General features: G+C 46.1%; 1 pseudogene across 1 annotated transcript; it reads right to left on the reverse strand.

The window, feature by feature from the left end:
* Positions 1–2,611, reverse strand: LOC108517756 (tropomyosin alpha-3 chain pseudogene; annotated as a pseudogene). Its single transcript, XR_001882200.1, has one exon. The product of XR_001882200.1 is annotated as a tropomyosin alpha-3 chain pseudogene (transcript).
* Positions 2,612–13,434: the final 10,823 nt, after the last annotated feature.

Here is a 13,434-nt window from a genome sequence, read left to right on the forward strand (position 1 = left end):
TTTTTGGAGGGACTGGTTCTTTATTTCAAAAAGTCACTTGTCAATATTCAGTATCGAAACAGTCGCACTATTGATTTCTCTTTCTCTCAATCGACCCCAAAGAGACCACATCAAAGGAGAGTACATTTTAAGCCAATAAGCCGCAGGATGTACACCTAACAGACCTCCTAGAAACCTTACCAGAAAATGGGGACTCAGTAGGGAAAGAAATTTTAAAAGATCAACAAACTGCCAGCCCACGGACTGCAGAGGCTGTCACAGCCAGATGGGGTGGCCGGGCTGCCACAAACCCAAAGAAGCAAAGTTTCAAAATAATATGAAATTTTAAAAGTTTTGTACATAAGCTATTCAAGATTTTTCCAGCACTGACTGATACAAAGCACAATGAGATGGCACTTCTACAGACAGCAGCTTCAAACCCAGAAAAGGGTAATGAGTTTCACATGGTTAAATCAGTGGCAAAAACACAATCTCTTTCTTTCAAGGAGGCAGGAAAGCAATTAAGGGGTCACCTCAACATAAGGGAGACAAGATCCATTCTCTAAGCAGTTGGGAGGGGGTAAGAATGAGACAAAATTTTGGTCTCAGAGGTCTTACCATCTTAATTTGGTCACTTCTAATGTAAAAAAATAAAAAATAGAAATAACATTATCCAACGATATCTTAAAGCTGAAAACTTGAACAGCACATTTTTTGTTCTTGTTGTTGTTTGACTAACTCCTCCTGGAATCACCTTTCCGGTTTGGCTAGTACTTTGTACAGAGCAATGAGGTTTCCCACAGTGGAGTCTCCCTGGGCTGTCTGGCTCTCAGTAAGGCAGGCCTATACCTTTTCCTCTCCTCTATGGAGAGGGGAATATGCACTAAGGTGAAAAGTCACCTTACAAAAGTGAGACAGGGATTCGATTGCTGCTTCAGGGCTGTGGAATTATTTGGAATGTTTTACAAATGTTGCTACAAAACAACAAAAAAGGTAATGACAAAATGTGTACATCACCACCTGCTTTTTAAAGACATTATGCATTGTGCTCACATTCCCTTAAATGTTGTTTCCAAAGGTGCTCAGCCTCTAAGCCCTGCTGGAATCTCTGGGAAGAGGCAGAGACTGTTTGGCGAAAAAGACACAGGGAAGGAGGGGGAGGCAAAAGGAGAAAGCAGCCTTCCAGTTAAAGATCAGCCCTTAGTTAAAGGGCAGCTTCGGGCAGGCTGGCCTCAGGCGGAGTCTGGGTCAGAGGGAGGAGCAGCAGCAGGGTGGGACTGGGGTGTTCTACATCTCATTCAGGTCAGAGTCTGGTCCAGCATCCTTTGTGTACAGAGGTGTTCCTCTCTGGTGCATTTCAGTTTATCTTCCAAGTCATCAATTGTCTTTTCCAGCTTGGCTACCGATCCCTCTGCAAACTCAGCACAGGTCTCTGCCTCCTTGAATTTATCACTAAGAATCTTGATCTCTTCCTCATATTTGTCTTCTTTTTGAGAGTATTTTTCTTCAGCAGCACTCAGACACTTCAGGTTCTGGTCCATCAGTCTAATTTGCTCATCCATCTCTCGGCAACGGGACTCTGCCAGCTCAGCTCGTTCCTCTGTGCGTTCCAAGTCTCCTTCAATGATTAGTAACTTATGGGCCACCTCTTCATACTTCCTATCTACCTCTTCTGCAATGTGCTTAGCTTCTTTGAGTTGGATTTCCTGGAGTTCCATCTTTTCTTCATCTTTTAAGGCCCGGTTTTCAATAACCTTCATACCTCTCTCACTCTCATCAGCAGCTTTTTCCAATTCTTCCAGGTTTTGCAAGGCAGTGGCCAGGCGCTCCTGAGCATGGTCCAGCTGCTCTTCAACCAGCTGGATCCTACGGTTCAAGGAGGCCACCTCAGCCTCTCCCTGTTCCCCGGGCACGTCTTTCTCCCTCAACTTCTCGCTGGAGGCGCTCAGCTCGCTCCTCTGCATCATCTGCCTGCTGCTGCAGAACCTGAATCTTGCACTTCACCGCCTCGATGGTGGTGATCCCAGCCACGGTGCCCACACAGCGACTCGCATTGTATTTATAGTAACCGTGCTCTGGTCTCTGCATCCCTGAAGCAATGATCAGCACACCTTCTTTAAAACTCAGCATATGCAGCTTTGTGTTGGTTTTTTAAATCTTCGTATGTATATTATGACCTCATTGTTACCATTTTTTATCTCCATTACCTAGCAGCAAAGGCTACTATTTCTGGACTCCTGTTATGGGACAGGCACTTTGCCAGGTGCTTTACATATGTTATCATACTTAACCCTTTCAGCAACCCTGAGGTGTGGGCATATTAGCTCCATTTTTCAGACAAGGTAAATGATGCTCAGAGAACTTAGGTGGGTCATGACCGGGAACCGATAGATGCATGAGGTGCCAGAGCTGGGATTTGAAAATGCCTGCTGACTTCTTTCTGACCCCAGCTCACATCTGACAGGAGGGCATCCATGAGGTATCTGCTGTTGATATTGATGGCTGAAGTTCTGGTTTACCCTGGCCCACACACGGAAACGTGACTGTCCCACTCGCCCGTCTGTGAGAGGCTACTAGACTGATGTCTGCTGTATGCTGTTGCGCCCCAATCTTCCACCCCCACCCCAACACACATACATCCTTAATTAGATCCACTTCATAGCCCACAATGTGGTATTATTTACCCCCTGACCCTTTTTTTTTTTTTTTTTTGAGATGGAGTCTCGCTCTGTCACCAGGCTGGAGTGCAGTGAGATCTCAGAGGATCTCAGCTCACTGCAACCTCCACCTCCTGGGTTCAAGCAATTCTCCTGCCTCAGCCTCCCAAGTAGCTGGGACTACAGGCATGCGCCACCACGCCCGGCTAATTTTTGTATTTTTAGTAGAGACAGGGTTTCACCATGTTGGCCAGGATGGTCTCGATCTCTTGATCTCGTGATCTGCCCTCCTTGGCCTCCAAAGTGCTAGGATTATAGGAGTGAGCCACTGCACCCTGCCTATTTACCCATTTTTAGGTAGCATAGTGTGCAGTAAGACCCAGGACTCTGGTTCTAACCAGTAGAGATGAGCCAAAAGTCTCTTTTCTAGTCATTGCATAGTTCCCTATAGTTCTGGTGGACAGCAAATCCAGCTCCCAACCCTTAGAAATGCAGGAAGAAGGGTGGCTGCCTGGAGATGGTGCACACTCATATAAATTATGTTCAATTATTGCATCTTGGCCAGGTGTAGTGGCTCACGTCTGTAATTCCAGTGCTTTGGAAGGCTGAGGTAGGTAAGTCGTTTGAGGCCAGGAGTTCAAGATGAGCCTAGGCAACACAGCAAGACCCCATCTCTAAAAAAAAAATGTTTTAGCCAGGTGCGGTGGCTCATGCCTGTAATTCCAGCACTTTGGAAGGCTGAGGCGAGTGGATCACGAGGTCAGGAAATCGAGACCATCCTGGCTAGGACGAGACAGTGAAACCCAGCCTCTACTAAACATACAAAAAAAATTAGCCAGGCGTGGTGGCAGGTGCCTGTAGCCCCAGCTACTAGGGAGGCCTGTGGGGAAAAGAGAGGAATTTACTTCTTTCTATATAAACACAGTAACAAGTTGACCTCTTTTTTCCCCACAGAGGCCAAGGCAGAAGAATGGTGTGAACCCAGGAGGCGGAGCTTGCAGATCATGCCACTGCACTCCAGCCTGGGCAACAGAGCGAGACTCCGTCTAAAAAAAAAAAAACTTAACTAGCTGACTGTGATCATACCACTGCACTCAAGCTTAGGCAGCACAGCAAGACCTCATCGCTACAAAAAATTTAAAACTTAGCAGGGTATGGTAGTGTACAACTGTAATTCCAGCTACTTGAGAGGCTGAGGCAGGAGGATCACTTGAGCCCAGGAGTTCAAGGCTGCAGTGAACTGTGATTGTGCTGCTGCACTCCAGCCTGGGTGACAGAACGAAATGCAGTCTCTAAAAAAGTAAAAAATTTTTAAAAAACACTATTGGGCCTTTATTATATGTCATGCTAGGTGCTGAAGATATAGAATAAGTTAGCTGTGTCCCTTACTTGAACCCCTATTCCGGTGTGGTAGGCAAGGAAGGGGACAATTACAATCTAGGGTGACAAGAGCTGTGATGGAAAGAAGCGAGGATGCCATAGAACCTCAGAGGCAAGGTACCTTGAGCAGCCTGGGAAAGGAGACTAGGGAAGGAAGGGCTGGGAGGGAGGGGGAGGAAGGAAAGGATGGGAACGGGGGCAAGATGGACTGGAAACCAAAAACAAGGAGAGCTTTGTGTGTTTTCTACCACTGCTGGTGAAACTCGAAAAATGGCTGGCACTAAATGGACATAAAATTAACCAAGACAGTAATTTGTCCAAAAAAAAACAAAAAACAAAAAAAACAACTTCCTAAGAAAATGCTGTCATTCTGACCAGCCTGGCCAACATGGTGAAACCCCATCTCTACTAAAAATATAAAAATTAGCCAGGTGTGATGGTGGGTGCCTGTAATCCCTGAGGCTAAGGCATAAGAACCACTTGAACCCGGGAGGTGGAGGTTGCAGTGAGCCAAGATCATGCCACTGCGGAAGGAAGGAAGGAAGGAAGGAAGGAAGGAAGGAAGGAAGGAAGGGAGAGAGAGAAGAGAGAGAGGAAGGGAGGGCGGGAAGGAGAAAGGAAAGGAAAGGAAAGGAAAGGAAAGGAAAGGAAAGGAAAGGAAAGGAAAGGAAAGGAAAGGGAAAATGTTATTTTAAGAGAAGACTAGGTTGAGGGATGGAGGGAAAGGCGTTGTAGAAATACTTCATAGTTTCTGCCTATTGATAAAGTGATCACCACCATTATTTGTTCCCTCTTTTATGTCAAGGATTAAGTAATCAAGAGTAGGACCATTGAGGGTCAAATCTTTTAGGAAACAAGACATAAAATTGTTAAGTATGTAGTTTGTTTAGCTTTTCCATCAGAACTCATGTTGCTCTCCTTGGTGAGTCTATTGGGTGAAGACTGTTTGTCCCAAGAAGAATTAAATAGCATTCCTTTTCTCAATTCCTTAATCGTTGTAACAAATTAGCCCCCAGTCTCTGTGGATCTGTGATCCTTAGAAAACCATCTAAGACAGTAGGTATTAATTTTTTTCTTTCTTTTTTTTTTGAGCGGAGTCTCGCTCTGGCGTCCGACGCGAGCTGCAGGGGCCAGCAGCGCAGCTCACTTGCAAGCTCCGGGGCTCCTCCGGGCGTTACGCCATTCGCCGTGTCTCAGCCTCCCGAGTATCTGCGACTACAGCGCGCCCCGCCACCTCGCCCGGCTAGTTGGCTATTTTGAGTAGAGACGGGGTTTCACCGGTGTTAGCCAGGATAGGATGGTCTCGATCTCCTGACCTCGTGATCCACCCGTCTCGGCCTCCCAAAGTGCTGGGATTACAGGCTTGAGCCACCGCGCCCGGCCTCTTTTTTTTTTTTTTGAGATGGAGCTTTGCTCTGTTCCCCAGGCTGCTCTCTGCAACCTCCCCTCCCAGGTTCAAGAGATTCTCCTGCCTCAGCCTCCCGAGTAGCTGGGACTACAAGCACGCACCATCACGCCTGGCTAATTTTTGTATTTTTAGCAGAGATGGGGTTTCACCATGTTGACCAGGCTGGTCTTGAACTTCTGACCTTGGATGATCCACCCTCCTCAGCCTCCCAAAGTGCTGGGATTACAGGCATGAACCACCACGCCCACGCCCGGCCTGTAGGTATTAATCTTTACAAATCTGAGCACCTTGCACCTTCTACTCTTCTGAATGCCTATGCTTAGCTCATTAATCATGGAGGAAGGGGCTTAGGGGCTTCACACCCTGCCTCAGGGCAGAACTCTCACCTCCTCTTGAAGTGTGTTTAACTCCTTGAGGATAATTCTCTTCCCTTAGCAGAAATCCAGGGTGACAGAATAACTGAGGGACGGTCCAAAATGCATTTTATATCTGCTGTTCTATAAAGTGCCATTTGGGTTCTTGCCCCGGGTAGCCTTGGGAACGGGAGTGACCACAGGAGCCTCAGCAGGCTCCCATGGGAAGGGCACAGACAGTCCCCTGCCAAACTCTGGCTACTGCATAAATTCAAGGCAGTGTTTCAGCAGAACATTCAGTGTCCCCATTGGGATCCACTTCCAGAGTCTGGGAACTTGGAGGTCTAGTTCAGCCCCTGTCAAACAGGGACAATTTAGATGCTATTGCATTATGTCTTCCCAGCCAGTACCACTCTTAGCTCCAGGCAACAGAGGCCCCTGCCCGCCAGTGCTTTACAGGATCCTGCTCTGGCCCTCACCTGGTGCTACCCCTACGCATGAAGCAAGGCCAAGGGACTTATCAGAGCCTGTACTTCCCCTCAGACCAAACCCTAGGTACGGGGAACTCCAAGGCTCTTCATTCAAGCAGGCCAAGGTCTGGGTGTAGGGCTGTGCTGAGGGAGGACTGCAACACTGATGTGCCCATCCTAGGCTGTCCAGTGGCAGCTGAGGGGGTGAAGGAGTGCACAGAGCATGGGCGTGCGGGCTGACTCATCCACATTCATGCCCATGAGGCACCTCCCATTGCCCATGACCTTGATGGCATAGATAGCAGTCCATCAACTGGACAATGAGCACTTTGATAGAAGAAAATGTGGTAACACGGATAGCCTGCTCTTTTATATAACCCCTACGAAACCCTCTGAAATTATGATGTCCAGTTTCCAGATTAGAATACAAAGCCCAGACTGGGTGCAGTGGCTCATGCCTGTAATCCCAACACTTCAGGAGGCTGAGGCGGGCAGATCATTTGAGGTTAGAAGTTCGACACCAGCCTGCCTAACATGGTGAAACCCTGTCTCTACTAAAAATACAAAAAAATTAGCCAGGCATGGTGGCACACACCTGTGATCCCAGCTACTAAGGAGGCTGAGGCAGGAGAATTGCTTGAACCCGGGAGGCAGAGGTTGCAGTGAGCCGAGATCACGCCACTACACTCCAGGCTGGGCAACAGAGTGAGACTCCGTCTCAACAACAACAACAACAAAAAAAAAAGATTACAAAATCCACTCCTTTTTTTTCCCCCTTTTGCACAAGCCCCCCCACCCCTTCAGATAAAAGCTCTTGCTCTTACTGTACAGTGCCAGCATCCCTACTCGAACCTCTGCTTTCTGGCTGAAGAAGTGATTCCTTAGGCTCATAGGAATTAATAAACCCTTCCTCTCTTCAGAGTTGAGATTCTGGATATAACCCTAAATAGGCATGTTTTTTTTTTTTTTTTTCTTATTGCTGCATCAGGCCCTTTCCACCAGAAACAGATCCTGTTTGGGGACACACCTGTGGCTGCGAGTGAGCCTGAGCATGAGAAAAGGAGCAACTATGTTTAAACCGCAGAAGGAAGGGCTTTGGAAAGATACAGCAAGAGCATTCCGACAGTAACAACATTGCTAAACCTTCAAAGGGCTTTTAAAGAAGTTTTGTTGTTCCTTCCTCAAAAAATCTAAAACTAAACCTCCCATTTATGGACAAACACTGAGTCTGGGGGTTCTGTAATCTAATCCTACCATAAATCTGTGTGTCTGACTCCCAGTTTACAGATAAGACAGGCAAAGCTCTCTTCTATTAACTGAGTTCTCCCTGGGGTTCTCCCCACTGTACTGCATTCTTCTCTGGAAAGCCAAAAGAATAGCAAAGAATCTGATATGGGCCGGGTGTGGTGGCTCAAACCTGTAATCCCAGCACTTTGGGAGGCCGAGGCGGGCGGATCACGAGGTCAGGAGTTTGAGACCAGCCTGACCAACATGGTGAAACCCCGTCTCTACTAAAAATACAAAGATTAGCCAGGCATGGTGGCTAGCGCCTATAATCTCAGCTACTCAGGAAGCTGAGGCAGAAGAATCACTTGAACTCGGGAGGCGGAGGTTGCAGCGAACCGAGATCGCACCATTGCACTCCAGTCTGGGTGACAGAGCGAGACTCCATCTCAAAACAAACAAAAAAAAATCTGATATGATCCATACTGGTTTCCGCAGAAGTCAATTCCCTCGCTATCTTAAAAATATATATATATATGTATATATATGTGTGTGTATATATGTATCTATATATATGTACATATATGTGTGGGTGTTTATACATATATATACACACACACACATATATATACATATTTGATATAGAGATGGGATCTTGCCATGTTGCCCAGGCTGGTCTCAAACTCCTGGGTTCTAGCAATCCTCCCACCTTGTCCTCCCAAAATGCTGGAATTACAGGCATAAGCCACCACACCCAGCATCTCACTATCTTAAGGGAGTTTTTCCTATTATAGTTCTGCTTATTAGCAAAGAAAGGGGAAACAATCACAAATACACAATTGCTTGCCACACACCCAGCACCTTCTTTTTTTTTTTTAGGCGGAGTCTCGCTCTGTCGCCCAGGCTGGAGTGCAGTGGCCAGATCTCAGCTCACGGCAAGCTCCGCCTCCCGGGTTCCCGCCATTCTCCTGGCTCAGCCTCCCAAGTAGCTGGGACTACAGGCGCCCGCCACGTCGCCCGGCTAGTTTTTTGTATTTTAGTAGAGACAGGGTTTCACTGTGTTCGCCAGGATGGTCTCGATCTCCTGACCTCGTGATCCGCCCGTCTCGGCCTCCCAAAGTGCTGGGATTACACGCTTGAGCCACCGCGCCCGGCCCTTCCTTTGTTTTTATTTTCTCCTCTTCTCCTCCTTGGGCCTGACATAACCTTTCCACAACCAGGAGAAAGCTAATAACTAAAGTATATGAGGGCCAGGTGCAGTGGTTCATGCCTGTAATCCCAGCACTTTGGGAGACTGAGGTGGGCAGACTGCTCGAGCCCAAGAGTTCAAGACCAGCCTGGGCAACATAGTGAGACTCCATCCCTACAAAAAATTTAAAAATTGCAGAGCATGGTGGCACGTGCCTGTGGTCACAGCTACTTGGGAGGCTGAGGAAGGAGGATCGTTTGAGCCCAGGAGGTCAAGGCTGCAGTGAGCAGTGATCTCACCACTATATTCCAGCCTGGCGACAGAGCAAGACCCTGTTTCTAAATAAATAAAGTAAATGAGGGACCTCAGCTACAGTGCCTCATCTGCTAAGCCCTTTAAGTCTGTCATTCTGACTCAGCAGTTGCTGCCTTTCCCTGACTCCTATCGTGAGCAGGCCTTTCCTTTCTGTAGCAGCTGACACAGGAGCTTAAAGAAAACTTACGATATTGTTTGCACTGGGAGCCCACATGTTATGGTCTGACAAAGGCTGCATGGACTATATCTCAGCACCCTCTGAGTCTTTCTGCTCAATGATAAACTCAACCAGCGGACGTGCCCTGGCATTCTGCACTGAGGCAAAGGCCAGGTCTACAGGCCATGACATGTGATGCTACCTGTAGACAGAGCAAGCTAGCCAGAAGTGTGGTTGCTGGAAGCGGCAGGTCCAAGCTTGCTAATCCAGTGTTCTGAGGGAAAGAAAACTGCTGCCTACTGTCGGGTTGCGAGCAGAAGATCTTCATGTGGAGGAATGAATTGAGACTGCCAACTTGAACTTCACTGGAGAAACAGAATTGACGTTCAAGCATCCTTAGGCCAGGCACAGTGGCTCTCCTCTGTAGTCGTACGTAGCACTTTTTGAGGCCAAGGTGGGAGAATCACTTGAGGCCGGGAGCTCAAGACCAGCCTGGACAACAAAGTGAGAACCTGTCTCTACAAAAAATAAAATAATTAGTTGGATGTGGTGGCCTGTGGTCCCAGCAATTTGGGAGGCTGAGGTAGGAGGGCCCCTTGAGCCTAGGAGTTGGAGGCTGCAGTAAGCTATGATCATGCCATTGCACTCTAGTCTGGGTGACAGAGTGAGACTCTGTCTCATAAAAATAAATACGTAAATAATTTAAAAGTATCGTTACCCGTTTCTGGCAAGGGGCAGCGCACTGACAGGCAATAAAATACTAAAAACGTATCCCTCTGCTTTAAAAGCTGTAAGTAAAAATAAAGGAGGGGGGTAAGCACGATGTTTTGAGTTTTTCCGAATCTCAGATTTACGGGCAAAGCCTTGTGATTAGTGTTACATTAAGAGATTGCCCTTAAACCTATCTGACGCAGTGAGCGAGGTGGAAGGATTTTGTGAGTGCCAGTGTGCCTTTAAGACAGTACCAGCGGCCGGGCGCGGTGGCTCAAGCCTGTAATCCTAGCACTTTTGGGAGGCCAAGACGGGCGGATCGCGAGGTCAGGAGATCGAGACCATCCTGGCTAACACGGTGAAACCCCGTCTCTACTAAAAGTACAAAAAACTAGCCGGGCGAGGTGGCGGCGCCTGTAGTCCCAGCTACTCGGGAGGCTGAGGCAGGAGAATGGCGTGAACCCAGGAAGCGGAGCTTGCATTGAGCTGAGATCCGGCCACAGCACTCCAGCCTGGGTGACAGAGCGAGACTCCGTCTCAAAAAAAAAAAAAGACAGTACCAGCTTCTGACCTTGGGGGAGCTGTCTCAGCTGGTCAACAGCAGCCCATAGGTCTCTTTTGGAGGCTGAGAAAAATAGAACCAATAATGAAAGTCATGTTTTCCATTATTAACGACAACAAACAAAACCACCAACAATTCGATTCCACATGTCTAGTTTCATACAAAATTTTCCACATGAGAGGCTTATTCTGGTAAAGGCAACACCAAATTTCATTACACACACACACACACACACACACACACACGGTTTTCTTTTTAAATCTACCTCACGGTAAGTGAACAATGTGTGGGGCTTGTGCATCGTACAAATAAACAAACAAACAAGTTTGGCTCTTTTCTTATTTCTCCATCAGCCACCTGGAATATTTTACAAACCAGAGCCTGAGTTAAAAGTACAGAACATCTTACCAGGATCCATCTGAACTGGGGAACTTCAAGATGGCAGTCAGCCTGAAAGAGGCTGGAAAAATAATAAAGAAAGTACTAACTCTATGGTGCCTGGAGGTTAAGTACAGTTAGCTACTTGTCTCAGGTTTGAAATTCATTCAGTTGAGCATTCTGGGCACTACGGCAATTTTGGTACATCAAAAAGAGCACGGGGGGCCAGGCATAGTGGCTCATGCCTGTAATCTCAGCACTTTGGGAGGCCGAGGTGGGGGGATCGCTTGTGGCCAGGAGTTCAAGACCAGCCTGAACAACAAAGTGAGAGCCTGTCTCTTAAAAAACAACAACAGAAAAAGTCAAGAACATTGGGGCAGGGTGCAGTCATTCATGTCTATAATCCCAGCACTGTGGAAGGCCAAGGCAGGAGGATCACTTGAGCCCAGGAGTTCAAAATCAACCAGCGCAACATACTAAAACTTAAAAAATTTGCCAGGCCTGGTAGGGCACACCTGCTACTCAGGAGGCTGAGGTGGGAGGATCGAGGCTACAGTGAGCTATGATAGTGCCACTGCACTGCAGCCTGGGCAACAGAGTGAGATCTTATCTCTTACCAAAAAAAAAGAAAAAAGAAAACAAAGCACTGGACTAAGCAGCTTCCAGTTCCAGCTCTGCAACTGGCCACAGTGAATGAGGCTTTCAGAGAGTCATTTGCTCAATGGGAGTGAGGTTAATGTTGGGTGTTCCTAGTCAGGCTACTGTGAGCAGAGAATGAGATAAAGTAGGTCAAAGTGCTTTGAGGCATTTAAAACATGACACAAATGCAAGGGATTTGTATTTTGGGAGGGCTTGGGAATTCCCTTCCTTTCCCTATGGAAGGTAAGAAAAGTCCACGCCTGTTTTATCTGTAAGGAAGGGTTAGAATCCACCTATTTTGTACTGATGGTGAAACAAAAGAGAGTTTCGTAATAAGAAGGTTGGATTAACACAAGGTTTAACCATCAAGTAATGTGACAGATTTTTAAATAAACATATCTAAGTGGGCGTTGTCCCATCCTGAGTAGTGAGTAGTCACCTTGGCAGGGGAAACACTTATTTAAATTATATTTCCCATCAAAAAAATTTTTTAACTCCTCTTTTGGAACTGTTCCTACAGCCTTTGGCACATTCTTCTGAATATGTCTGAGGGTGACACATTTTTTGTCCTTTGTGGATGATTCTGATTTTTGTAAACAGCCCAAAGTTATTTGGCACAAAGTAAGACCTTTTTTTTTTTTTAATTGAAAATAAACTGTAACTATAAGAAGCCTATCTTTCCAGAAGAGTTAGAAATAGATTTCAAGACTGGCAGTATTGTTGGAAAGAGCTTGTTTCTTTCTAAGGTGACAAGAGGAGAAAAGCTATTTGGAAATGTATTTCCTTTTCAGTCACACGTTTAATTATTTATCTTGCAAGACTGACACTAAACTGAGTTTCCAGAAAGAAACGAACATTGCAACTAATCAACTGCTGCAACTATTTTATCACAGCTCCACAGGGCGTCTGAATCCATCTGCATATGGATTAACGGGCTAGCAACAAAACAGATGCTTCCAATGAGTTCACAACTGGGTCCGTTGGAAATACAGCATCCAGTAGATTCAATTCTAACTAGCAGACTTTATATTCCCTTAAAAAGTTTGGATTTTTTTAAAGTTACAAAACAATGTATCTGAAAATTAAAATATCATTATTATGATTACAATGTAACTTGAAGCAACTGCTAGATTTCCTTCTGTTGCAAAGAATTTCAGTTGTATTATTTTGAAATAAACACAATGGCACTTTCATTCTTTGAATGTTGCACACTGTGAGCACTTCAACCTTAAATGCCAATGACTTTTTACAGAAAATATTTTTCTGGCTGGGCACGGTGGCTCACGCCTGTAATCCCAGCACTTTGGGAAGCTGAGGTGGGCGGATAATGAGGTCAGGAGTTCGAGACCAGCCTGGCCAACATGGTGAAACCCCGTCTCTACTAAAAATACAAAAATTAACCGGCTATGGTGGCAGCGCCTGTAATCCCAGCTACTCAGGAAGCTGAGGCAGGATAATTGCTTGAACCTGGAAGGCAGACTAAAAATACAAAAATTAGCAGGGCATGGTGGCAGCATCTGTAATCCCAGCTACTCAGGAGGCCGAGGCAGAATTGCTTGAACCTGGAAGGCAGAGGTTGCAGTGAGCCGAGATCACGCCACTGCACCCCAGCTCTGGGTGACAGAGCAAGACTCTGTCTTGGAAAAATAAAATAAAATAAAATAAAATAAAAATATTTATAGTATACATATTATAAATATATAATATATATTTATTTTTTCCCCAAATTCGTTTTATTGTGGCAAAATTCACATAAAATTCATCCATGTGAATTTTAACATGTGTATAATATCAGAATGGACATATTTAGTACATATCAACATGTTCTGCAACACATCAAAAAAAAAAATCTAATCCAAACACATCTTCAGTCATCCCAAAACGAAACTCTGCACCGTTAAGCAGTCTCCCCACATCTTCCCTCACCTCATCTGCTGTCTGCTTTATGGATTTGCCTACTCTGGACATTTCACGTAAGTGGAACCTTATAGTATGTGGCCTTTTGTTTCACT

This window comes from Rhinopithecus bieti, unplaced genomic scaffold, assembly GCF_001698545.2.
Source record: "Rhinopithecus bieti isolate Rb0 unplaced genomic scaffold, ASM169854v2 scaffold_39870, whole genome shotgun sequence".
In the NCBI taxonomy this organism is placed as follows: Eukaryota; Metazoa; Chordata; class Mammalia; order Primates; family Cercopithecidae; genus Rhinopithecus; species Rhinopithecus bieti.